At 37.2% G+C, this 27,494-nt stretch overlaps 1 protein-coding gene and 1 pseudogene across 1 annotated transcript in view; both read left to right on the forward strand.

Moving 5' to 3' along the window:
• SYN2 (synapsin II) overlaps positions 1-27,494 on the forward strand; it is a 180,937-nt gene that overhangs the window by 50,881 nt on the left and 102,562 nt on the right. The gene's annotated exons all lie outside the window — the stretch shown is intronic.
• Positions 1-27,494, forward strand: part of LOC129532279 (actin, clone 302-like) — an 89,780-nt pseudogene that overhangs the window by 50,271 nt on the left and 12,015 nt on the right.

A 27,494-nucleotide genomic window follows, 5' to 3' on the forward strand; every position in this document is an offset into this window, starting at 1 on the left:
GACAAAGGAGAAAAGAATTAAATGGAGAAAGGACAGTCTTTTCAACAAATTTACATTCATATGCAGGGTAGTGAACCTAGACACAAATCTTATACTTTTGACAAAAATTAAAATGGACCATAAACCGAAATCTGAAATTTAAAACTAGAAATCTTCTGGAAGAAAACACAGGAGGAACTCTAGGTGACCTTGGGTTTGGCTGTGAGTTTTTAGATACAGCACCAAAAACACAATCTGTGAAAGAAAAAAACTGATAAGTTGGACTTTATTAAAGTTGAAAATTTCTGCTGTATAGAAGACATTGTTAAGAGAATTGAAAGACAAGCCACAGACTGGGAGAAAATATTTGCAAAATATGTACCTAATAAAGGAATTGTATCCAAATATACCAATAACTCTAAGACTCAATAAGAAGCGTAGACAGTTTGGCAGTTTCTTACAAAACTAAACATAGTCTTACCATACGATCCAGCATTCATGCTCCTAGGTATTTACCCAAATGATTTGAAAACCATATGCCAAGACAAAAACCTGCATGCAAATGTTTATAACAACTTTATTCATAGTCAGCAAAAACTGGAAGCAACCAAGATGTCCTTCAGTAGGTGAATGGGTAAACTATGGAACATCCAGACAGTAGAATATTATTCAGTGATAAAAATAAATGAGCTATCAAGCTACAAAAAGACATGGATGAATCTTAAATGCATATTGCTAAGGTAAATAAGCCAATTTCAAAAGGCTACAGGCTACATGAGTCCAATTATATGACATTTTGGAAAAGGCAAAACTATAGTGACAGCAAAAAGATTGGTGTTTGCCGGGGGGAAGGATGGGAGGGGAGGACTTAAATACAGTGAAACACAGGAGATTTGGGGGGTGGTGAAACTATTCTATATGATACTGAAATGGAGGAATACATGACACTATGCAAAATCTATGGAATTCAACAGCACAAAAGGTGAACCATAATGTTTGCAAAATTTTAAAAAATCACTTAGGGGATTGGGTGATCCCAGGATAGAATGCAGAATGTGATAAAATTACAAATGTGTAAAATAACTGACTGAAATGAATGAGGGAAAAAGGTGCTGATTTAATTGACTATGGAAATGAGTAGAGTCTGTAAGATTAAAGGCAAAAGAATCTAAACGTAAGAACTGTAGTTGATAATGTATCCCATGAGTGTGTGGATTAACAATTCTGATAATGCTATACATGTATACTGAAATTGAACAATTAAGTAAATGGATGGAAGATGGAGTCAACCAGGTTTCTCACTGTCGGAGTGGAAGTTCACAGATAAACATGGGAAAAGGCTAGAATAATCCATGTAATAATGGATTAAAGTTGGAGACATCGTTATGAACTCATGTTTAGTTTAATATAGGCACATACAGTTTCATATAGAAATATTTGTGGATTTTTTAAAAACACATGGAAGGGGGCTGTGTCAAAAGAGCCTGTAGGCCAATTGAAAGGGTTACCAATGGCTAAAGCTGGAATAGTTTGAGCAAGAAAATACAGTATTGGGTTATAATCCAAAATAATAAATATCCATAGGTCCATACTGATGCAAATAAATGATTAAAGGGAGAAGAGGAAAAAAAAATCTACCATGCAGGATAATTTCCAATTTATGTAGATATTCTGCATCAAGAAGGTGGAATATAACTTCCCACCCCTTAAGTGTGAGCTGTGCATAGTGACATCCTTTCAAAGAGTACAGTAGGGAAAGTAGGAAAAAAGATTACATTGGAGAAACCTGACAAACACTCCCTCAGTCAGGTGATCAAAGTCATCATCAACAGTGATAAGTCATGTTGGTAGTGTATACCCTTGACATGTGACTAAAATGGTACTTTATCTCTGTGGTCTTTTTTCCTCAAACCCATAACTCTAACTTTGAGAAAAACATTAGATAAAGACCAATTGAGGGGCAGTCTACAAAACACTTGGCCAATACTTATTAAAACTGTCAAAATTATCAAAAACATGGAAAGTCTGAGAAACTGTCAAGAGGAGAACTTAAGGAGACATGGTGATTAATGTGGTATCCTGTATGGGATCCTGGACCAGAAGATGTCATTAGGTTAGAAACTAAGGAAATCTACACTTAAAAACAACCAACCAAAGAAAATATAAATAAATTGAACTTCATCAAAATTTAAAACTTGTGCTTCAAATGATACTATAAATACAATGAATTCACAGAATGGGGGGGAAAGTAAATAATGTAGCTAAGAGAGTTCTAGTATCCAGAATATATAGAGTTCTTATAATTCAACAATAAAGAGACAACCCATATTTTAAAGGGGCAAAGGATTTGAATAGACATTTCTCCAAAGAACATATACAAAAGGTCAATAGTACATGAAAAGATGCTCAACCTCATTAGTTCTAACAGAAATGTGTCACAAAGCCACAATGAGATATAACTTTACACCCCATAGGACAACTATAATAAAAAAGACAGAGAATAACAAGTGTTGGTGAGGATGTGGAGAAATTGGAACCCTTATACATGGATGGTGGAAATGTGAAATGGTGCACTTGGAAAAACAGTTTGTCAGTTCCTCAGAAGTTAAATGTAGAGTTACCATATGAGCCAGCAATTTCACTCATAGGTATACCTGAAAGGATTTAAAACACGTGTTCACCCAAAAACTTGTACACAGACGTTCATAGTATTATTCATATAGCCAAAAAGTGAAAACCCAAATGTCTGTCAACTGATAAATGGGTAAACAAAATGTGGTATAGCTCTACAATGGAATGTCATTCAGCAGTAAAATGGAATTAAGTACTGATACATGCTACAACATGGATGCACCTTGGAAACGTTATGCTAAGTGAAAGACACCAGTAACAATCATCAAATAAATGCAAATAAAAATTATGATAAGGTACCATCTCACACTATTCAGAATGGCTATTAAGAAAAGTCAAAAAACAACAGATGCTGGTGAGGCTGCAGAGTAAAGGGAACACCTACACACCTAGACACTGCTGGCGGGAATGTAAATTAGTCACCGTGGAAAACAGTTTGGAGAGTTCTCAAAGAACTTAAAACAGAACTACTATTCAACCCAGCAATCCCATTATTGGGTATATACTCAAAAGAAAATAAATTGTTCTACCAAAAAAACACATGCACTTATATGTTTGTCGTAGCACTATTCACAATAGTAAAGACATGGAATCAACATAGGTGCTCAACAGTGGATTGGATAAAGAAAAGGTGGTACATATATACTATGAAATACTATACAGCCATAAAAAGGAATGAAATTATGTCCTTTTCAGCAAAATGGATGCAGCTGGAGGCCATTATCCTAAATGAATTAATAACAGGAACAGAAAACCAAATACTGCACGTTCTCACTTACAAGTGGGAGCTAAACATTGGGTACTCATAGACATAAAGAGGGCAACAGTAGACACTGGGGACTACTTGAGGTGGGAAGGAGGGTGGGGGCAAGGGTTGGAAAAACTAACTGTTGAGTACTATGCTCACTACCTGGGTGACGGAATCAATCATAAACCAAACCTCAGCATCATGCAATATACCCGTGTAACAAACCTGCACATGTACCCCCTGAATCTAAAATAAAAGTTGAAATTATTTAAAAAGCCAGTAACAAGAGACCACATGTTGTATGATTCCATTTATATGAAGAGTCCAGAATAGGCAACTCTGTAGAGACAGAAAGCAGATTAGTGGTTACGTAGGGCTACAAGTGGGGATGAGGCATTAGGAGGTGACTGGTAATGGGTACATGGTTTCTGTTTTGGGTAACAAAAATACTCTAGAATTAGATAGTGGTAAATATACTAAACCCTACTGAATTGCACACTTTAAAAGGATGAATTGTATGGTATGTGAATGATATCCGGGTAAAGATTAAAACTAAGGAAATCTGGATAAAGTATGCACTTTAGTTAATAATAATGAATCAATATTGGCTCGTTAATTATAACAAATATACCATACTGATGTAAAATGATAGTATGGAAAGCTAGGCTTGGGGATCGTGGGAACTCTGGGCTATCTTAATAGTTTTTTTTGTAAATCTAAAACCATTCTGAAAAATAAAATTAAAAAAATGAAAGCAGCTGTTTCAATGTCAGAAGTGAAAACACACAAAATCCTACTTATGAAAACAGAAGGATATTTGGAGGCAGTTGTTTCAGAAAAAAGACTCAAGGTTGGGGGGAGTCTTATTAAATTGTAAGGCATGAATTGAATATATTCACCAAAACTCTTGGCGGCACTGGTAGAAAATCTGGCTGGCTTTTATGCAAACTGAATATTTGCATGGCTACTAAGTTTTTCAGCCCAAATAATTCACCTTCCTTACCCTTACATTTGTGTGCTTATATCAGAATATTTATCATGTAGGATATGAAAATAAATATGCTGGAGTCCCAGCATCACAGAAGGTGGCATGGTACTCAACATTCAGAACATAGAGCAGTTCTGTTCAAGAACCTCTTTACAAGTGTATTAGTCCGTTCTCACACTGCTATAAAGAACTACCCAAGACTGGGTGATTTATAAAGGAAAGAAGTTTAATTGTTGCACAATTTCACATGGCTGAGGGGGGGCCTCAGGAAGCTTACAATGACGGCAGAAGGGTATCACTTCTCGGCCTTTTGACTAAGATCAAGTGTAGAATCATGGCAGAAGTGAAAGCAAACATGTCCTTCTTCACATGGTGGCAGGAGAGTGAGTTCCAAGCAAAGGGGGAAAAGCCCCTTATAAAAACTATCAGATCTCATGAGAACTCTCACAAGAACAGCATGGGGGTAACTGCCCCCATGATGCAACTACCTTTCACTGGTTCCCTCCCACGACATGTGGGGATTATGGGAACTACAAGATGAGATTTGCGTGGGGATACAGCCAAACCATATCAACAAGATTTGTTAAATTATATTTCACATCTCCCTAGGGGAGAAAAGACAAATGCAGATTTTAGCATGGGAAAAGAAACAGAATGAGTCATGTCAAGGTTTTAATCCAAGTCATTCAGTGATTTAAAAAAAAAGAAAAAAGGGATGTTTTTTCCCTTATTGTTTCAACTCTATATGAGAGGTAAACCTTTCCTTTCCTTGTAAAATTCTTTTCAGCCTTCAAGGCCAAGTCTTCTATGAAACTTCACTTTCTCCCTGGTCCCTACTATATTCCTTTGTTGAACTCCTCTAATTAATATGCATGGCATCACAACATCAATTCATAAATAAGAGACTGTTAGAATGTTTATTAATTGGCCGGGTGTGGTGGCTCATGCCATGTACAGTTTCTCCTTCTCTGTTAAATCATTTTCATCTGCATATTACAAGCTCCAGACTCTCTTAACCAGAAAAAAAAAAGGAAAGAAAGAAAGGGAAAGCTTCCTTGACACTTTCTGAACTTTCCTGGTTCATTTCCTAGAAATATTTCTCAAATTCTATCTCTCTGTCTTCAGGTCTTCACTTCTTAAGCATTGTATAAATTTTTAAAATTAAAATTTGAACTCAGGCCAGGCACGGTGGGCCCATGCCTGTAATGGCAGCACTTTGGAAGGCTGAGATGATAGGACAACTTGAGCCTAGGAGTTTGATACCAGCATGGGCAATGTGGCAAAACCCTGTCTCTACAAAAAGAAAAATTAGGCAGGTGGGGTGGTGCATGCCTATAGTCCCAGCTACTTGGGAGGCTGAAGTGGGAGGATCACCTGAGCCTTGGGAGGTCAGAGATGCAGTGAGCTGTGATTACACCACTGCACTACAGCCTGGGTGACAGAGTGAGACCTTGTCTCTAATGAATGAATGAATGAATAAATAAAAATTTGAACTCAAATGTAATAAGTGTATTTGATATATATCTACCACTTGATATCGCTCTCTTTTTATAGAAACATTTAAAGCTCAACCTTTTATGTCTGAAAAAAGCTCAACCTTTCATGTCTGAAAATATCTTTATACTATCCTTGTACTTAATTGATAGTTTGCTGGCTTTAGAATTTTAGGTCGGAAGTCATTTTTCCTTAGAATGTTGAAGGCATTGCTCAATTATCTTCCGGCTTCCAGTATTGCTCCTGGGAAGTTTGCAGCCACTTTGATTCCTAATCTTTTGGATGTTGATCTGTTCCCACCCTCTTCCCTGAAAGCATTTGGAATTTTCTCTTTGGCTTGCTTTTCTGAAATTTATGATGGTGAATCTTGGTGAGAATCTATTTGCATTTGTTTTGCTTGACTCTCTGGAGCCCTTTCAGTCTGGGTAACAAGCCTTTCAATTCTGAGGTATTTTCTTGAATTCCTTCATTGTTGATTTCCAATCCATATTTTTCTATGCTCTCTTTTTAGAACTATTATTTGGATGTTGACCTTCCAAATTGATCAGCAGATTTAAATTTTTTTCTCTTCTGTTTTTCATTTCTGAGTTTTTTTTCTGTATTTTTAGGAAGATTTCCTTGACTTTTCTTCCAACCTTCCTAATGAGTTTTCTTCCTGTGATATTATTTTCTCTCTTTAAAAATCTTTCCCACTTAAAGTGTGCAATCCAATGGTTTTTAGTACATCTGCAGGGTTGTGCAACTACCACACATCACTATCAATTTTAGAACATTTTCATTAACCAGAAGTAAAGCTCTATACCCATTGGTAGTCACACCCCTATTTCTCCACACCTTCTCAGCCTTAGGTCACCACTTACCTGCTTTCTGCCTCTATAGAGTTGCCTGTTCTGAACACTTCATATAAATGGAGTCATATAATATATGGTCTCCTGTCACTGGCTTTTTTCACTTAGCATAATGTTTTCAAGGTCCATCCATGTTGTAGCATGTGTCAGTACTTCATTCCATTTTATTGCTGACTGACATTCTGTCATGTCTGTACCACATTTTGTTTATTCATCAGTTGATGGACATTTGGGTTGTTTCCACTTTTTGGCCGTATGAATAACGCTGCCATGAACATTTGTGTACAAATTGTGTGACCTTTTTTTTTTTTTGAGACGGAGTCTCGCCCTGTCACCCAGGCTGGAGTGCAGTGGCACAATCTCAGCTCACTGCAACCTCCGCTTCCCGGGTTCAAGCTATTCTCCTGCCTCAGCCTCCTGAGCAGCTGGGATTACAGGCACATGCCACCACGTGTGGCTAATTTTTGTATTTTTAGTAGAGACGGGGTTTCACCATGTTGGTCAGGCTGGTCTCAAATTCCTGACCTCGTGATCTGCCCGCCTCAGCCTCCCAAAGTGCTGGGATTACAGGTGTGAGCCACTGCGCCCGGCCGTGGACACATGTGTTTTAAACTCCTTTGGGTATACCTAAGGAGTGAAATTGCTGGCTGCTATGATAATTCTCTTTAATGTTTTGAGGAACTGCCAAACTGTATTTCGAAGTGTACCCATTTTACATTTCCACCAGCAGTTTGTGAGGGTTCCAGTTTCTCCACATCACATCCTCATCAACATTTATTATTGTCCATCTTGTTAATTATATTTATCCTACTGGGTGTGATTTGGTACCTCGGTTTTGTTTATTTGTTTTGTTTTGGGTTTTTTTTTTGAGACAGAGTCTCTTTCTGTCTCCCAGGATGGAGTGTAGTGGCATGGTCATAGCTCAGTCCAGTCTCAATCTCCCAGGCTCAGTCAATCCTCCCACCTCAGCCTCCTGAGTAGCTGGGACCACAGGCACACACCACCATGCCTGGCTAATTTTTAGGAGAGACGAGGTCTTGCAGTGTTGCCCAGGTTGGTCTCAAATTCCTCAAACTCAAGCGATCCTCCCGCCTTGGCCTCCCAAAGTGCTGAGATGATGGGCATAAGCCACGATGCCTGTCTGGTACTCCAGTTTTGATATGCATTTTCCTGATGGTTAATGACGTTGAGTATCACACAGTCGCTGCCACCAGCCCGTGCACCATGTCCTCCTACTGCTCTGCCGCCCTGCTCCTCCGCCTGTCACAATGGAAGAAGAGATTGCCATGCTGGTCATTGACAGTGTCTCCGGCATGTGCAAAGCTGGATTTGCTGGGGATGATGCCCCCTGAGCCGTGTTCCCTTCCATCCTTAGGTGCCCCTGGCACCAGGGCACGATGGTGGGCATGGGTCAGAAGGACTCCTATGTGGGTGATGAGGCCCAGAGCAAGCATGGCATCCTGACCCTGAAGATTGGGACTCTGACCCCATTGAGCATGGCATCGTCATCAACTGGGATGACATGAAGAAGATTTGGCACCACACCTTCTACAATGAGTTGCGTGTGGCCCCGGAGGAGCACCTGGTGCTGCTGACGGAGGCCCTTGTGAACCCCAAGGCCAACAGAGAGAAGATGACCCAGATCATGTTTGAGACCTTCAACACCCTGTCCATGTACGTGGCCATCCAGGCCATGCTGTCCCTCTATGCCTCTGGATGCACCACTGGCATTGTTATGGACCCTGGAGATGGGGTCACTCATACAGTGCCTATCTATGAGGCCTAAGCCCTCCCCCATGCCGTCCTGCATCCGGACCTGGCTGGTGGGGACCTGACTGACTACCTCATGAAGATCCTCACCGAGCCCAGCTACAGCTTCAACACCATGGCTGAGTGGGAGATCATGGGTGACATCAAGGAGAAGCCGTGCTATGTTGCCCTGGACTTCGAACAGGAGATGGCCACCGCTGCATCCTCCTCCTCTCTGGAGAAGAGATAGGAGCTGCCTGACAGCCTGGTCATCACCATTGGCAACGAGTGGTCCTGGTGTCTGGAGGCGCTGTTATAGCCTTCCTTCCTGGGCATGGAATCTTGTGGCATCCATGAGACCACCTTCAACTCCATCATGAAGTGTGATGTGGACATCTGCAAAGACCTACATGCCAACAAGGTGCTGTCCAGTGGCACTACCATGTACCCGGGCATCACCAACAGGATGCAGAAGGCAATCACTGCCCTGGCACCCAGCACCATGAAGATCAAGATCATCGCGCCCCCAGAGCGCAAGTACTCTGTGTGGATCTGCAGCTCCATCCTGGCCTCACTGTCCATCTTCCAGCAGATGTGGATTAGCAAGCAGGAGTACAACAAGTTGGCCCCTCCATCGTCCACCGCACATCTTCTAAATGGACCGTAAGCAGATGTGTAGCATTTGCTGCATGGGTTAATTCAGAAGTATAAATTGCCCCTGGCAAATGCATACACTTCATGCTAGCCTCATGAAACTGGAATAAGCCTTCAAAAAGAAATTGTCCTTGAAGCTTGTATCTGATATCAGCACTTGATTGTAGAACTTGTTGCTGATTTTGACCTTGTATTCAAGTTAACTTTTACCCCTTGGTATTTGTAGAATGTCTATACATATCTTTGATTTCACCCCTTAGTACAAGTGGCTTGGTCACTTTGTGGCTGATGTAAGAACGTGCTTGTGGAAGACAAGTCTGTGGCTTGGTGAGTCTGTGTGGCCAGCAGTATCCGATCTGTGCAGGGTATTAATGTGTCAGGACTTAGTGTTCTGGAATTTCTCTAGAGGCTGGTAAGGGCTCCTGAACCAGTGGTTTCTGTCCTGCTGGTCTGTCAGGGTTGGAAAAGTCCAAGCCATAGGACCCAGTTTCCTTTCTTAGCTGATGTTTTCCTGCCAGAACACTGAGGGCTGTTAACTTGCCTTGAGTTGGAAGTGGTTTGTATTTACACCTGTAAATGTATTAATCCTTTTAATTTATGTAAGGTTTTTTTGTATGCAATTCTCAATTCTTCAAAGAGATGACAACAAATTTTGGTTTTCTACTGTTACGTGAGAACATTAGGCCCCAGCAGCACATCATTGTGTAAGGAAAAATAAAAATGCTGCCATTAAAAAAAAACAAAAACCTTTTTATGTGATTTTGGCTATTTGTATATGTTCTTTGCAGAAATATCTATTTAAATCTTTTGACTATTTTAGAATTCGGTTGTCTTTTTATTATTGAAATATAAGAGTACTTTATATATTCTGGATACCAAACCCTTATCAGATATATGATTAGCAAATATTTTCTCCTGTTCTGTGAGTTGAATTTTTACTCTATTGATAGTATCTTTTGAAACACAAGACATTTTGTTAAAGTCCAAATGTGTTTATTTTTTCCTTTGTTGGTTGTGGTTTTGAGGTCATATCTGTTATCTAGTCCGAAGTCACAAAGATTTATGGCTATATTTTCTTTTAAGAATTTTATAGATTTAGCCCTTACATTTAAGCCCTTCATCCATTCTGAGTTAATTTCTGTATGTAGTATGAAATAGTGGTCTAAATTCATTATTTTGGATATCGATATATGGTTGTCCCAGCACCATTTGATGAAAATATTCTTTTTTCTCCATTGACTTGTCTTGGTACCCTCACCAAAAGTAAATTGACCATAAATGTGAAGGTCTATTTCTGGGTTTCTCCTATTTATGTTTTTAGCTTCCAAGAGCTCTTTGTTTTTCTCCAATTGCTTCCATATTCATCCTGTTTTTCTATCATGGGTCCATTATCTTTGTGAAGATATTAATAATGGCTTTTAAAGCTTTCATTTCTCTGTGTAGTCTCTGTTTCTCCAGGTTATCTTTTTCTCTGCCCACGGGCTTGATCTCTGTGTTTTATTCCATAGTGTCTATTAAAATATGTATTGTTCTCAATTGTCTGCTCAAGTTTAAAGACAGAGCACTAAAGGCTAGTTGAAAGCTCTGTGCGTTTAAGTAGAGCCTACCAGCTGTGGGCCTCACTGTCAGATGATCTAGTAGACTTTATCAATGTGGCAATATCTAAATTGTTTTTCTTAAACAACTTAGAAAGCTCTCTCTTACTCTTCATGGAAGGGTATAATCATGGCTCCCAACATTCTACAGTTTCAGTGTGGAGTGGACTGGGTTTTTTCAACTGTTAGAAAGTAAGTTTTCCCTTAGTTCTACATGTTTTCAGTAAAGCATCTGCATCTTCAAAAGTGTCTAGTGGCCCCTAGGGCAAAACCCCTGCTTTTTAACTTCTTCAGAGAATAAATTCTGGTTTCCTGTATGGATTAAGGGGCGCCAAGGTGATGAGTCACCCAGCGAGGTATAATAGTGGAGATGACATAGAGGCCTAAGTGCTTCTTAAAAATCAGCTCACCTGTATGTATAACACCACTTCCAGAGACTTTTGGAGGTTCCATGGTATAAACCAGGCTGCTTTTTCCCACTGCTGGCTTAGGACTCAGTTTTCTCAAATCTGCAGTCAGTTACCACTCCCTCCATTCTCCAATATCCACAGTTTTGTTGCTGCAATTTCTTCTTCCATTCTCTTCGTCCTTGTGGGTTTATAATTAAAAAGAAAACCAAAAATAAAGCAACCCGTTACATTTATTGTAGTTGGATTTCTGGAGGTAAAAAGTTAACTATTTGTGTTCATTCTGTCATCTTTAACCACAAGACAGAATATTAAACAATATTTTTGCTATTGATTTGTAATTTATGTTATAAGTGCATTGGAGCCAAAGATAAAATCTTTGAAATTTGTTGAGGGTGGCTTTATGAGCCTTGGATTGATTAATTTTTATAAGTGTTTCATATGTGCTTAAGAAGAATGTACTCTATAATTGTTGGTATCTAAATCATTTGTTGGATCAAACTTGCTAATTATTATATAAATATTCACATACTTGGTAATTTTCTTATTCTTAATCTATCAATTATCTAGAGAGGTTTGTTAAAATCTACCACTTCAATTGTAGACTTGTCAGTTTCTCCTTGTAAATCTGGCAACTTTTGCTTCATATATTTAGAAGCTATGAATTAGGGCCATACATGTTCCAGAGTAGTTCTATCTTCTTGCTAGATTACTCCTATTAATCATGTATAATAGGCCTCTTTATTTCTCCATCAGTGCTTTTTGCCATTAGTTCTGTTTTATCTATCATATGGTTTTGTCTAATTTTAGCCTGGTACATCTTTTTCTATCCCTTTACTTTCAGCCTTTCTATGTTTATGTATTTTAGGTGTATCTCTTGCAAAACAGCCTATAAATGAATTTTTAAAATCAATCTGACAGTATTTGTCTTAACTTGAAATTTTACATTTATTATAATTACTGATAAGTTAGATTTATTTCTACTGTTTGTATAATGCTCACTACTGTGTTTTTACTGTTTATCATTGTCTTTTTCTTTCCTGCCTTCTACCAGATTGCAAGCCCTCCCACTCTTTTTTCAGTCCATTAATTTGGAAGTTATATATTCTGTTTGTATTATGTTAGTGAATACTCTTAAAATTTTAAAGTTGCAGTTGACTTAAAGTCCAAATTCAGTCAAATTCTTTAGTCTTCTCCAAAACAACTCTGCAGTCTTGTTCTGATTATGTGTTATTATTGTCCAGTTTTTATACTTGTTTTTGTATTCAAATTTGTTCTTTTTTGTTGTTCTGTGGCTTGGATTTATACAGGAGTCTTAATTCTGCCTTATGCAGACTCTTCCTACTCCCTATATTTAGTTGATTGGACCAGGGGTAGACCCTGGATCTAAGTCAGGCTAACCCCTGGAAACCTGAAACTGGGCCCAAGAGACACTAGTTGGAACTAGTGAAAAGCCAGAGATGAGAGAGAGGGAAAATTTGGTTCCTGATGACTTTGCAGTTTCTGATTCCAGTTTCTCAAGAAGTGCAGCTTTGGAGTTCTCTGAGATATCCCTATATCCTTGCAATAAATTCTCCTGTTTTGTTAAAGTAATTTATAGTGGGTTTCTTTCTTGTTATCAAAGGAACTTGAAAATGCCATTCTCCTTCCCAGAATTACTAATTTTAAATTAATTATATCATTGCACATCTATTTAATACTTCATAGCTTACTAAATATGTACTGTCATTAATCTATTCTCCTTACAACAATGTGAATATTAATGGTTTTTCAACTAGATGAATGAGGAAACTGAGGCCCAGACTCATGAAATGATTGGCCCAAGTTCTTAAAGATATGGTTGATCAGCTTATATGAAAACCCAGGTATTATTTTTAGCCCAGTGGCTTCCTATGCACCATTGCATTCTAAATTGTCCTAAGGTTGTCACAAAGGTTGTTTTCATAACATAGAGCTTCATTTTCTCCAAAGAAATAGAATTGAGATTATAGGGAAAAGCTTTTATATTAAATGCTTAGATAATATAATGAGAAATCTGTTATTCTATTTGGAGGAAAATTACTTTGAGTACAATTGATATGATGTCAATTGCTATGATACATGGTTTTTAATAACCAACACAGGTGGAGGCTTATAATAAAAGGATGCCTTGCTATGATAGTAGAAGAATGAAATAACCTACAGTCCACATTTATCTGTGAATGCTACTCAGTTTTCTTTCTTCTTAGCCTTGCAGTTTTCTTTAAATTAGAAAATTAAATCTTCAGGGTCATTATTTTAAAAGATATTCTATTCCTCTTCCCTGATAACAAATTCGTTATATATTAAGAATTACTGGAACAATATTTTTATCCTGTATATGGCCAGTGATTTAAAGGATGCTTTCCATTTCTGAAATTGCATTAGGAGTACATAAATGCTTTTTAAAAATTATTCAGTAAAGCAAGTGTGATACCTATTTGCAACACTAGGCCACATGTGGGATTTTTAAAACAGTGAATTAGTCACTGTCTTTAAAGAGCATATAGCTGATAATATTACCAGCCAATATTCCTTGAATGCTTACTATTTGCCAGTCACTGTTGTAAATATTTTAGATCATATGTTAATTCACTTAATCTTCACGACAATCTTGTGAGGTATATACTATTATTATCACCATTTTATAGATGAGAATATTGAGGTGCCTTTACAGAGAAGGGTAGAGTAACAAGCTCAAGTCACATAGCTAGTAAGTTGTAAAGTCGGGACTAGAATATATGCCTGACTCGCTGCAAAGTTCATGCTTTTTCTTCTTATGCCATGCTGCCTTTAAGCGCTGGGGAAAAGCAGTTTAGTGGGGAGGCTAATGAAATAATACCAGTGTGAGGTAATAAGTTCCTGGAATAAGTGCAGTCATATTACCACATTTCTTGAATTTTCTCAGTAGTGATTTCAGATACTCTGCTTGTCCCTATGAGCCATGAAAATGTTAGGCAAAATCTTGTTTTAGTACATAAAGTAATTGTTTTTTGAACCTAGAAGTAATTATATTTCTTTTCTCAGGCTGTGTACAAATTTTTGATTACGGTAACATGATCACCACGGGAAGTGAGGATGGAGAAAAAAATCATTTCAAGGGAATCATACTAATAATACATATTCACCTTTTTATCAGTCATTACTAGATAACATGATCACCATGGGAAGTGAGAATGGAAAAAAAAATGATTTCAAGGGAATCATACTGATAATACCTACGTTTTTATCAGTAATTACTAGGTGTTAGACACTATGCTAAGTGTTTTACCCGTTTTAATTTAACCTCACAACAATTCTGTTAGGTAAGTATTATTACTCACCAAAGCTAAGAAAGGTTAAGTAAGTTGTACAGTCTCACAGGCTCATTAGTGATAGAACTGTGTTTTGAACACAGGTCTATCCCATTACAGACCTCTTTGAAACTGTTTCTGGAAACAAATTTGATGTCACTCAAATAGCCCAGGGATGCTAAGATTACAACATGTCAAATGCCTCTGTAGTGGCAGATGGTTTGGATAACAAGATTGATTGAAGTTAACTTTAACCTGAGAAATTGTTGGTTTTAGATGGAAGAAGAGGTGTTGAAGGAAGACTGAGCCAGCTGCTGATTAATGGGATAGAATTTGAGAGGGAGAAGTGTTGGAAGTGGAGTTACAGTTTCCTCCCTGATTTTTTCCTGATTAACTTTAGTACTCAGTGCAGGTTTGCGATGGGGCAATCTTGCTACAGTATTTCCTCTGTGAACTAGTCTCCACACCTAGTTAAGTTAATATGGTTAGTTAGGTTAATATGTAAAGTTAAGCATTGAGCTTGGTATCAGTGACCCAATTAAGATGGTTTCACTCCCAAGAAAATTCATATAAGAATAACTCTAAGCATGGCCATAGATTTTAATCAAACCTTGCATAGAAGTTTTTTTCTTTTTTTTTAAAAAAAATTTATTTTTCTTTTAAGTTCCAGGGCACATGTGCAGGATGTGCAGGTTTGTTACATAGGTAAACATGTGCCATGGTAGTTTGCCGCACCTATCAACCCATCACCTAGGTGATAAGCCCAGCATGCATTAGCTATTTTTCCTAATGATCTCCCTTCCCTCACCCAACTCCTGATAGGCCCCAGTGTGGTGTTCCCCTCCCTGTTTCCATATGTTCTCATTGTTCAGCTTCTACTTACAAGTGAGAATATGCAGTGTTTGGTTTTCTGTTCCTGTGTTAGCTGGCTGAGGATAATGGCTTCCAGCTCCATCCATGTCCCTGCAAAGGACATGATTTTATTCCTTTCTATGGTTGCATAGTATTCCATGGTGTATACGTACCACATTTTCTTTATCTGGTCTATCCTTGATGGGCATTTGGGTTGATTTCATGTCTTTGCTATTGTGAATAGTGTTGCAATGAACATACATGTGCATGTATCTTTGTAATAGAATGATTTATATTCCTTTGGGTATATGCCCAGTAATGGGATTGCTGGGTCAAATGGTATTTCTGGTTCTAGGTCTTTGTGGAATTGGCATACCATCTTCCACAATGGTTGAACTAATTTACATTCTCACCAACAGTGTAAAAGTGTTTTTATTTCTCCGCAACCTTGCCAGCATCTGTTGTTTCTTGACTTTTTAATAATCGCCATTCTGACTGGTTTGAGATGGTATCTCATTGTGGTTTTGATTTGCATTCTCTAATGATCAGTGATGTTGAGCTTTTTTTCATGTTTGCTGGCTGTATGAATGTCTTCTTTTGAGAAGTGTCTGTTCATATCTTTTGTCCACTTTTTAATGGGGTTGTTATTTTCTTGTAAATTTGTTTAAACTCTTTGTAGATTCTGGATATTAGGCCTTTGTCAGATGGATAGATCACAAAAATTTTCTCCCACTCTGTAGGTTGCCTGTTCACAGTGATTATAGTTTCTTTTGCTGTGCAGAAGCTCTTTAGTTTAATTATATCCCATTTGTCAATTTTTGCTTTTGTTGCAATTGCTTTCATCATGACATCTTTGTCTGTGCCTGTGTCCTAAATGGTATTCCCTAAATTTTCTTCCAGGGATTTTATAGTTTTGGATTTTACATTTAACTGTTTAATCCATCTTGAGTTAATTTTTGTATAATGTGTAAGGAAGGGGTCCAGTTTCAATTTTCTGCATATGGCTAGCCAGTTCTCCCAGCACCATTTATTAAATAGGAAATCCTTTCCCCATTGCTTGTTTTTGTGAGCTTTGTCGAAGATCAGGTGGTTGTAGATGTGCAGTCTTATTTCTGAGTTCTCTATTCTGTTCCATTGGCCTATGTGTCTGTTTTTGTACTATTACCATGCTGTTTTGGTTACTGTAGCCTTTTAATGTAGCTTGAAGTCCAGTAGTGTGATGCCTCCAACTTTGTTCTTTTTGCTTAGGATTGTCTTGGCTATACAAGCTCTTTTTTGGTTTCATATGAATTTTAAAATACTTTCTTCTAATTCTGTGAAGAATGTCAACAGTAGTTTGATGGGAATAGCATTGAATCTATAAATTACTTTGGGGAGTATGGCTATTTTCACCATATTGATTCTTCCTGTCCGTGAACATGGGATGTTTTTCCGTTTGTTTGTGTCCTCTCTGATTTTCTTGAGCCGTGGTTTGTAGTTCTTCTTAAAGAGGTCCTTCACTTCCCTTGTTAGCTGTATTCCTAGGTATTTTATTCTTTTTAGCAATTGTGAACAGGAGTTCATTCATAATTTGGCTCTCTGCTAGCCTGTTGTTGGTGTATAGGAATGCTTGAGACTTTTGCACATTGATTTTGTATCCTGAGACTTTGCTGAAGTTGCTTATCAGCTTAAGAAGCTTTTGGGCTGAGATGATGGGATTTTCTAGATATAGGATCATGTCATCTGTAAACAAAGACAATTTGAGTTCCTCTCTTCCTGTTTGAATATCCTTTTTTCTTTCTCTTGCCTGATTGCCCTGGCCAGAACTTTCAATATTATGTTGAATAGGAGTGGTGAGAGAGGGCATCCTTGTCTTGTGCTGGTTTTCAAGGGGAATGCTTGCAGCTTTTGCCCATTCAGTATGATACCGACTATGGGTTTGTCATAAATGGCTCTTATTATTTTGAGATATGTTACTTCAATACCTAGTTTATTGAGAGTTTTTAACGTGAAGGTATGTTGAATGTTATCGAAGGACTTTTCTGCATCTATTGAGATAATCATGTGGTTTTTGTCTTTAGTTCTGTTTATGTGATTAATTACATTTACTGATTTGTGTATGTTGAACCAGACTTGCATCCCAGGAATGAAGCCAATTTGATTGTGGTGAATAAGGTTTTTTGGTGTGCTGCTGTATTCAGTTTGCCAGTATTTTATTGAGAATTTTTGCATCGATGTTTATCAGGGATATTGGCCTGAAGTTTTCTTTTTTTGTTGTTTCTCTGCCAGGTTTTGATACAAGGTGATGCTGGCCTCATAAAATGAGTTAAGGAAGAGTCCCTCCTTTTCAATTGTTTGGAATAGTTTGAGAAGAAAGGGTATCAGCTCTTTTTTTTACCTCTGGTAGAATTCAGCTGTATATCCATCTGGTCCTGGGCTTTTTTTGGTTGGTAGGCTGTTTATTAATGTCTCAGTTTCAGAACTTGTTATTGGTCTTTTCAGGGATTCAGTTTCTTCCTGGTTCAGTCTTGGGACGGTGTATGTGTCCAGGAATTTATCAATTTCTTCTAGATTTTCTAGTTTATTTGCATAGAGGTGTTTATAGCATTCTCTGATGGTTGTTTGTATTTCTGTGGGGTCAGTGGTGATATCCCCATTATCATTTTTTATTGTCTATTTGATTCTTCTCTCTTTTCTTCTTTATTAGTCTAGCTAGCAGTCTATTTTATGAATTTTTTCAAAACAACAGCTCCCGGATTCATTGATTTTTTTTTTTTTGAAGGGTTTTTTGTGTCTCTGTCTTCTTCAGTCCCACTCTGAGCTTGGTTATTTCTTGTCTTCTGCTAGCTTTGGGGTTTGTTTGCTCTTGGTTCTCTAGTTCTGTTAGTTGTGATGTTGGGTTGTTGATTTGAGATCTTTCTAGCTTTTTGATGTGGGCATTAATGCTATAAATTCGCCTTTTAACCCTGTTTTAACTGTGTCCCAGAGATTCTGGTACGTTGTCACTTTGTTCTCACTGGCTTCAAAGAACTTCTTGATTTCCGCCTTAATTTTATTATTTACCCAGGAGTCTATTCAGGAGCAGGTTGCTCAATTTCCATGTAGTTGTGTGGTTTTGAGTGAATTTCTTAATCTTGAGTTCTAATTTGATTGTGATGTGGTCTGAGAGACTTTTTGTTATGATTTCAGTTCTTTTGCATTTGCTGAGGACTGATTTACTTCTAATTATGTGATCAATTTTAGAGTAAGTGCCATGTGGCACTGAGAATAATGTGTATTCTGTTGTTTTGGGGTGGAGAGTTCTGTAGATATCTATCAGGTCCACTTGATCCAGAGCTGAGTCCAAGTCCTGAATATCTTTGTTAATTTTCTGTCTCAATTATCTAATATTGATAGATCCCACTAGAATTTTTTAGGGTACTTGCTGTTCCAATTGTGGTGAAAGAAAAATGTTAACAATCTGAAGGCTGATAGTTTAGAAAAAAATATAATTAATTAGTTATCTTTTTTTAACAGCATCACCTGTTAATGTATTTTCACTGATGAGAGGATTTTATCACATCTGAATTTCAGATTTTAGTGCTTTTTAAAGACAGTAAACAACAATGTTTAGTAAAAGGGTTATCTGCACTATTAACCTCGTATAGTGCTGGGCATATAAATGCATGAAAAATGCTCATTGAATAAACAAGTGAAAATCTGCCTTTTATTTATGCATGCACTATTGCTTTTCCTAATGCATTGCTGTAAGAATGTCCAAAATATCAAGTCACAAAAAGAGCAACTTAAAAGGAAAATGAAATACTTAATATTACCTTCTGTTGACTTCTGAAGGAATGAGCTATTGTTCCAGATATTTTGTATTTCCAAAATAAAAAGGTAACTGAAAGACAATTTGCTTTTTTGGCATTCCTTATTTTTGTGCACATTATTAGATTGCTCATTTTAGATATTTGAGCTTTTAGCTCCTTCCCTTAATTTACTTTTTTTTTGTTATCAATGCAAATTGCAAATGTTCTGAAAGAATATTTAAGAAGGCCATTCAGACAGTGATCAGTCCTTTGTAATAGACCCAAATAATATGTTTTGTATGTTTCTGGGGTTAGGAAACTTCTGTAAGTGAACTGATGATTTCTAACAGTGCTTGAAAATTAGAGAATTAGAATCCCAGAAGTATTTTTCTCAGTAGCCATCTAATCCGTCATTCTTCCACCACATATGCCCCCTCTTCCACCAATCCTCCGGTTTTCCCTGTGTTCATACTGCTTACTTGAATATCTGTATTGATTTGTAATCTCTTTTCCCACTTATCTATGTGCCACTCTTACTTCAAGGCCCAACTCAAGTATTATTTCCTCTGGTGAGCTTTCCTATAGCTCACATTGTTCGTTCTTTGTGTGCTTATTGGTTTGTCATTAACTTTAATATTTGTTCTAAGAGGTAGAACTGAAGGACCAATGGGCGGAAACTAAGGAAGACAGAATTAGGATCAGCATGTGTGTTGGGGATCCCCAGAACCACCCCCATTTTTGATGATTCACTAGGGGAACACCCAGGGCTCAGCATATAGTCACATCTAAGATATATTACTGTGAAAGAATACAAAGCAAAATCAGCAAAGGGAAAAAGGAGCATTGGGCAAAGTCTAGAGGAAATCAAACATGAGCTTTCAAGGGTCTTCCTCTGGTGGAGTCACATAGGATGTATTTAATTCCTCCTAAGTTGTGACAAGGGTGAAATGTCTACCAGGAAAGTTCATTAGACTCAGTGCCCAAACTTTTTACTTGGGCCTGATCACATGGACACCCTCTGCCTAGCACATACCAAAATTCCAGACCCGCAGGAGTAAAGCAGGTATTCAGCATAAAGCACATTGCATAAACACTTTAGGCACAGTGAACCACTCTTATGAGTCCTGAGAATTGTATTATCCCTCCTGAAATCCAAGTTCTCAGATGCCGGCCAAAGGCCAAATTTGCAAACAGGCTTTTGTAAGGATAGTAGTCTCAAGCTTGCTATATTAACTCTTTTCTGCAAAGTTTGGTATTAGGAAGGCCTTTCCGAAGTGCTAACTTCAGAACTAGGCTGACTTAAGAAGTAAGTATTACGTTTTTACTAAAAGGCATTTACAAATAAATTGTGTGAGAAGTTTTAGAGGATGTATGTCCATTGCTCACTGAAAACTCATTGTTATTCAAATCTGGGGCTTTTATAATCCCTTGATATATATTATAGTTTCTTTTTTTAAAAACTGTGTTACTCTTTTATTATACAGGAGAATGGCTTTGAGTTAGAAGTCAGGATACTTGAGTTTTGATGTAGTGTTGTCACTCTTCACCTATCTCCTTAATATCTCTTACCTATTTATAAAGGATTTGAACTTTTTTATTTCAGAGTTTTCTTCCTAGCTCATATTTCTGCCCCTTGAGAGAGTCCATTGGATTTCTTTGATTTTTAAAAAGTTCTTAATGATACCTAGTAGAAAAACCTACTTTCCCGTAATATTTAACCATTATTCTTCTTATTTTTTCCCCGAGACTAAGTCTCACTCTGTTGCCCAGACTGGAGTGCACTGGTGTGATCTTGGCTCACTGCAACATCCACCTCCTGGATTCAAGCGATTGTCCTGCCTCAGCCTCCTGAGTAGCTGGGATTACAGGTGCATACCACCACACCTGGCTAATTTTTGTATTTTTAGTAGAGACAGGGTTTCACTATGTTGGCTAGGCTGGTCTAGAACTCCTGACCTCAGGTGATCTGCCCACCTCAGCCTCCCAAAGTGTTGGGATTACAGGCGTGAGCCACTGCGCCCAGCCTGTTGTTTTTAATTAGATCTTTTGGAGACAGCTCTATTTTTTACCTAGGATGTCTGTGAATAATAGTTCTGTCTCTCTTTGTATTGGTGGTAACAAATCTTGCAGACTAAAATTTGAGTTTAGCTTCCTACCTAGGGTTGGTGGAACTGCAGTGGTGAGGAATGGGAAAACTCAAGGAGAGAGCTAAGGACAATAGGAATGTTTATCCCTTCCTCCCAAAGTTTCTCCTTAGACTTGGAAAGTCTTCAGGGTTAGGAAAATCCTTAGAAAATACTGGAAGTGCTAATGTTCCTGAAATTCCTATGTCATTATAACTTCTGTTTTTGTGGACTCTCATGATTCTCTGAGTATAAAGAGCCTATGTGTGGGCTGCTGCTCCCACTGAAGATGGCACTTCATCATCTGTTCTACCTAGTGGTCTCTGGTGAGAATGATGGAGCCTAACCATCTGCTAGTTTTAATCTGTCTGGAAACAGGAGCCCTCTGAGATTGAGGAAAACCTAGTTTCTCCATCTACCTAGCAGAATTACCACAATATCTCCCTTCAATCCCATATGCTGCCAGCACTCTACCAAGTAAGAAATGACCAAAGTTAGGAACAGAGAAATCCTTAGAGACCATATAATGTGTTTCATGGGTTGGGATAGGGAGAGGAGAATGCTGGAATAGTCCCCTTGTTCAGACATGTCTCTCCCCATTCTTATAATTTAGAAACCCTGTTTATGGCATCTCTGTTAGGTAGCCATCTAAGGTTTAATTAAAACTCTTCATTGATCAGGAATTTATTTCTGCCCCTTGAGTTAAGCCATTTAATCACTTTGAATATATTTTTTATAATGTTAAGATGAAAACTGCCTCCCTATAATATCTAACCATTTCTAATTTTCTTAATTATGTCTTTTGATATCACTCAGACTACTCCATTTTTTTTTCCTGAGGAACCCTTCAAAATAATAAAGAGTTTTATTCTCTTTTTATTAATTGGTATTGTCTTATACCCTGCAGATGCTCTTGGGAAATGTAATCTATTAAATTAATATTCAAATTAATTAATCAGATTCTTTCCTCCTGGACAGTGGCTCAGATAATAATCTAGAAGGAATATTATGCCCAGAAATCTTGTTCTTCAAAAATGGAGGGGAGATAAAAATCTTTCTCAGACAAAAATTGAGGGAATTTATCACCACTAGACTTGGCTTATACAAAATGCTAAAGGGAGTCCTTCAAGCTGAAGGAAAATGTTACTAAGCAGTAACACAAAAACATGAAAGTACAAAACTCACTGGTAAAAGTAATCACATAGTAAAATTCAAAGTATTCTAGTAGTGTGATGACAGTGGAAAATCAATTACATCTCTTATATGAAGGTTGAAATATTATATAGCTGCAATAATCTGTTAAGGGATACACATTATAAAAAGATGTTAGATGTGATACCAAACACATAAAATGGAAGAAGGAGTAAAAGTTTAGAGTTTGTGTAAGTGATCAAAGCTGTTACCAACTTAAAATAGCCTGTTACAAGATGTTTTATGTAAGCCTTATGGTAACCACGAGGCAAAAACCCCTGGCAGATACACAAAAGACAAAAAGAAAGGATTCAAAGTATACCACTACAGGAAATCATTAAATCACAAAGGAGGACAGCAAGAGAAAAGAGGAACAAAGGGTCTACAAATTAACTAGGAAAAAAAAAATCAGCAGATTGGCTGTAGTAAGTCCTTACCTAATAATTATTTTGAATTTAAATGGATTAAAGTTTCTAATCAAAAGGCATTGAGTGGCTGACTGGGTTAAAAAAAAATATGTTGCCTACAAGAGACTCACTTCACTGTTAAGGACACATGTAGACTCAAAATGAAGGGATGGGAAAAGATATGCCATGCAAAGGAGCAGGAATAGCTATACTTATATCAGACAAAATAGACTTTAATTCAAAAACTGTAAAAAAAGACAAAGAAGGTCATTATGTAAAGAGGTCAACTCATCAAGAAGACATAATAATAATATATATATATGATTGTTATGGAATACACACACACACACACACACACACACACACACACACACACACACGCACTCAATGTCAGAGCACCTAAATATATGTGGTGAATATTAAAAGATCTGAAGGGAGAGACAGACTGCAATACAATAATAGTAAGGTACTTCAATACCCCATTTTCAACAATGGGCAGATTATCTGAACAGAAAATCAGTAAGGAAACAGAAGTCATATTGCGTATCTTTTCCAACTACAGTGGTATGAAACTAGAAATTAATAACGGCATCTTGGAAAATTAACACGTATGTGGAAATTAAACAGTATACCCTAGAACAACCAATGGATCAAAGAAGAAATTAGAAGGGAAAATAAAAAATATTTTAAGACAAGCAAAAATGGAAACACAGCATACCAAAACTTATGGGATGCAGCAAAAGCAGTCCTGAGAGGGGAAATTATAGCAATAAATGCCTATGTCAAAAAGAAAAATCTCAAACAACCTTACATCATACCTCAAAGGAACTAGAAAAAGAACGGAGTAATCCCAAACTTAGCAGAAGGAAGGAAATAACAAAAATCAGAGCAGAAATAGATAAAATAGAGACTGGAAAAACAATAGAAAATATCAATAAAACTAAAAGTTGGGTTTTTAAAAAGATAAACAATATTGACAGTATTTTAGCTAGACTAACAAAGAAAAAGAGAAGATGCAAATAAACCCAGAAATGAAAGAGTGGACATTATACCTGATACCACAGAAATACAAAGTAGCACAAGAGACTTCTATGTAACAAATTGCATAAGCAGAAGAAATAAATTCCTAAAAACCTGGAACCTATTAAGATGAATCAAGAAGAAATAGAAAATCTGAACAGGCAATAATGAGTAAGGAGATTGAATAAGTAATAAAAAGTCTCCCATCAATGAAAACCCAAGACCTGATGGTTTTACTGCTGATTCTACCAGATATTTAAAGAACTAATACCAATCCTTCTCAAACTCTTCCAAAAAATGGAAGAGGAGGGAATACTTCCAAACTCGTTTTACAAGACCAGCATTACCCTGATGCCAAATACAGACAAGGACACTACAAGGAAAGAAAACTACAGGACAATATCTTTGATGAACATAGATGCAAAAATCCTCAACAAAATACTAGCAGACCAAACTCAACAACATATTTAAAAGATCATTCACCATGATCAAGTGAGATTTATCCCTGGGATCCTAGGATGTTTTGACATATGTAGATCAATAAATGTGATACAGCATATTAACAAAATGAGGGACAAAACCCACATCATCATCTCAATAGATGCAAAAAAGCATTTGACAAAATTCAACTTCCTTTCTTGATAAAAACTTTCAACAAATTAGCTATAGAAAGAATGCAGTTCAATACAATAAAGGCCGTATATGACAAGCCCACAGCTGACATACTAAATGGTGAAAAGTTGAAAGCTTTTTCTCTAAGATCAGGAATAAGACCAGGATGCCTACTCTTGCCACTTCTATTTATCATAATACTAGAATTCCTAGCCAGAGCAATTAGGCAAGAAATAGAAATAAAAAGTATCTAAATAGAAAAGGAGGAAGGGAAATTGTTTCTGCTGGTGATATTATATATTTTTTAAAAATCCTAAAGACTCCACCAGAAAACTATTCGAACTGATAAATGAATTTAGTTAAGTTTAAAGCTGTAGGATACAAAATCAGCATACAAAAATAGCATTTCCATATACTAACAATGAACTATCTGAAAAAGAAATTAAGAAAACAGTCCCACTTACAATAACATCAAAAAATAAATAAAATACCTCATAGTAAATTTAACCAAAGAGGTGAAAGATCTGTATATCAAAAATTATAAAACATTGCTAAAAGAAATTGAAGATGACACAATAAATGGAAAGATATCTTGTATTCATGGATTGGAGAAATTAATGTTGTTAAAGTATCTATATTACCCAAAGTGTTCTACAGATTCAGTGTAATCCCTATTGAAATTCCAATGTCATTTTTCTTAGAAATAGCAAAAAAATCCTAAAATTTGTAAGAAACCATAAAAGACTACAAATATCTAAAGCAATCCTGAGCAAGAAGAACAAAGCTGGAGGCATCACACTCCTTGATCTCAAAATACATTTTAAAGCTATCTTAATGAAAACAGCATGGTACCAGCATAAAAACAGACACGTCAACCAATGGAACAGAATAGAAATCCCAGAAATACCAGCCTGGGCAACATGGTGAGACCCTGCCTCTACAAAAAAGGAAAAAAAAATAGCTAGGAGTGGTGGTACACACCTGTAGCCCCGGCTGCTTGGGGAGGTTGAGGCGGGAGGATCACTTGAGCCCAGGAGGTTGAGGCTGCAATGAGCTGTGTTCATGCTACTGCACTTCAGCCTAGGTGACACAGTGAGGCCCTGTCTCAGAAAAATCCCAAAAAGTAACCCATGCGTTTATGATCAATTGATTTTCAACAAAGGTGCTAAGAACAGACAATGGGGAAAGGACAGTCTCTTCAATAAATGGTGTTGGGAAAACTGGATATCTACATGCAAAAGAATGAAATTGGACCTTTATCTCACATCATATAAAAAAAAAACCCCTCAAAATGAATTAAACGTAAGACCTGGAATGGTAAAACTCCTAAAAGAAAGCATAAGAGAAAACCATAGGTTGAGCAATGACTTCTTGGACAGGACCCCAGAAGTGCAGGCAACAAAAGCAAAAATACACAATGGGATTGAATCTAACGAAAAAGCTACTGCACGGCAAGGAAAACAACAGAGTGAAGAGACAACCATGGATTGGGAGAAAATATTTGCAAACCGTACATCTGATAAGCGGTTAATATCCAAAATATATAAGGAACTCAAACAACTCAATAGCAAGAAAACAACCCAATTTTTTTAAATGGGCAAAGGACTTGAACAGACATTTTTAGAAAGAATGCATATGAATGGCCAATAGATATATGAATAAATGCTCAGTATCTCTAATCATCAGGGAAATGCAAATAAAAACCACAGTGAGATAACATCTCATACCTTTTAGAATCACTATTACCAAAAAGACAAAAGATAAGTATTGGGGGGGTTGTGAAGAAAAGGGTGCACTATTGGTGGGAAGGTAAATTAGTATAGCCATTTTGGAAAACGCTATGGAGGTTCATCAAAAAATATAATTACTGTACAATCCAGCTGTCCCACTTCTGGATATATATCTAAAGGATTTGAAATCAGTATGTCGAAGAGATATTTGCACTATGGTCATTTCAGCATTACAGTAACCAAGATATGGAAACAATCTAAGTGTTTGTTAACCAATGGACGGATAAACAAAAATGTAGTATATATACACAATGGAATACTATACAGCATTTACAAAGAAGGAATTTCAGTCATTTGCAACAACATAGATGAACCTGGAGGACGCTGTGTTAGGTGAAAGAAGCCAGACTCATGGAAAACAAATCATCTCACTTTTATGTGGAATCTTAAAATTTGAACCCATAGAAGGAAAGAGTAGAATGATGACTAGGGGAAGTGGTGGAAGGGGAAAGGAGAACTGTTAGTTAAAGGGTGCAGAGTTTCAGTTAGACAAGAGGAATAAGTTTTAGTGATCTATTGCATAGCATGGTGACCATAGTTAATGATGTATTGTCTACCTCAAAATTGCTAAAAGAATAGATTTTAAATGTTTTCACCACAAAAAACAATAGGTAAAGTGGTGAATAAATTAGCTTGATTTAATCTTTCTGCAACATATACACATATCAAAACATCACATTGTATTCCATAAATATATAAGTATTCATCTGTTCTTATATTGCTAATAAAGACATATCTGAGACTGAAAAAGAGGTTTAATGGACTCACAGTTCCACATGGCTGGGGAGGCCTCACAATCATGGTGGAAGGCAAAGGAGGAGCAAAGGCACATCTTACATGGCTGCAGGCAAGAGAGAGCTTGTATAGGGGAACTCCCATATATAAAACCATCAGATCTCATGAGACTTATTCACTGTCATGAGAATAGCATGGGAAAGGCCTGCCCCTCATGATTCAGTTACTTCCCACTGGGTCCCTCCCAGGACACATGGGAATTATGGGAGCTACAATTCAAGATGAGATTTGGGTGGGGACACAGCCAAACCATATCAATGCACAATCATTATTTCTCAAACATTTAAAGAAAAAAGCTGGGTACAGCAGCATGTGCCTGTAGTCCTAGCTACTTGGGAAGCCAAGGCAGGGGGATTTCTTGAGCCCAGCAGTTTGATGCCAGCCTGGGCAACATAGTGAGATATTATATTTAAATTTTTTCTTTTTTAAGAAAAGAATCTAGCAGGAATAGTTAATTTGGAGGAATCCTGGGTTATTTGTGTTATAGCAGCCTCTAGGGAGCCTGAAGGCATTAAGTGTCTAGGGGGAGT

This window comes from Gorilla gorilla, chromosome 2 (assembly GCF_029281585.2).
Source record: "Gorilla gorilla gorilla isolate KB3781 chromosome 2, NHGRI_mGorGor1-v2.1_pri, whole genome shotgun sequence".
In the NCBI taxonomy this organism is placed as follows: Eukaryota; Metazoa; Chordata; class Mammalia; order Primates; family Hominidae; genus Gorilla; species Gorilla gorilla.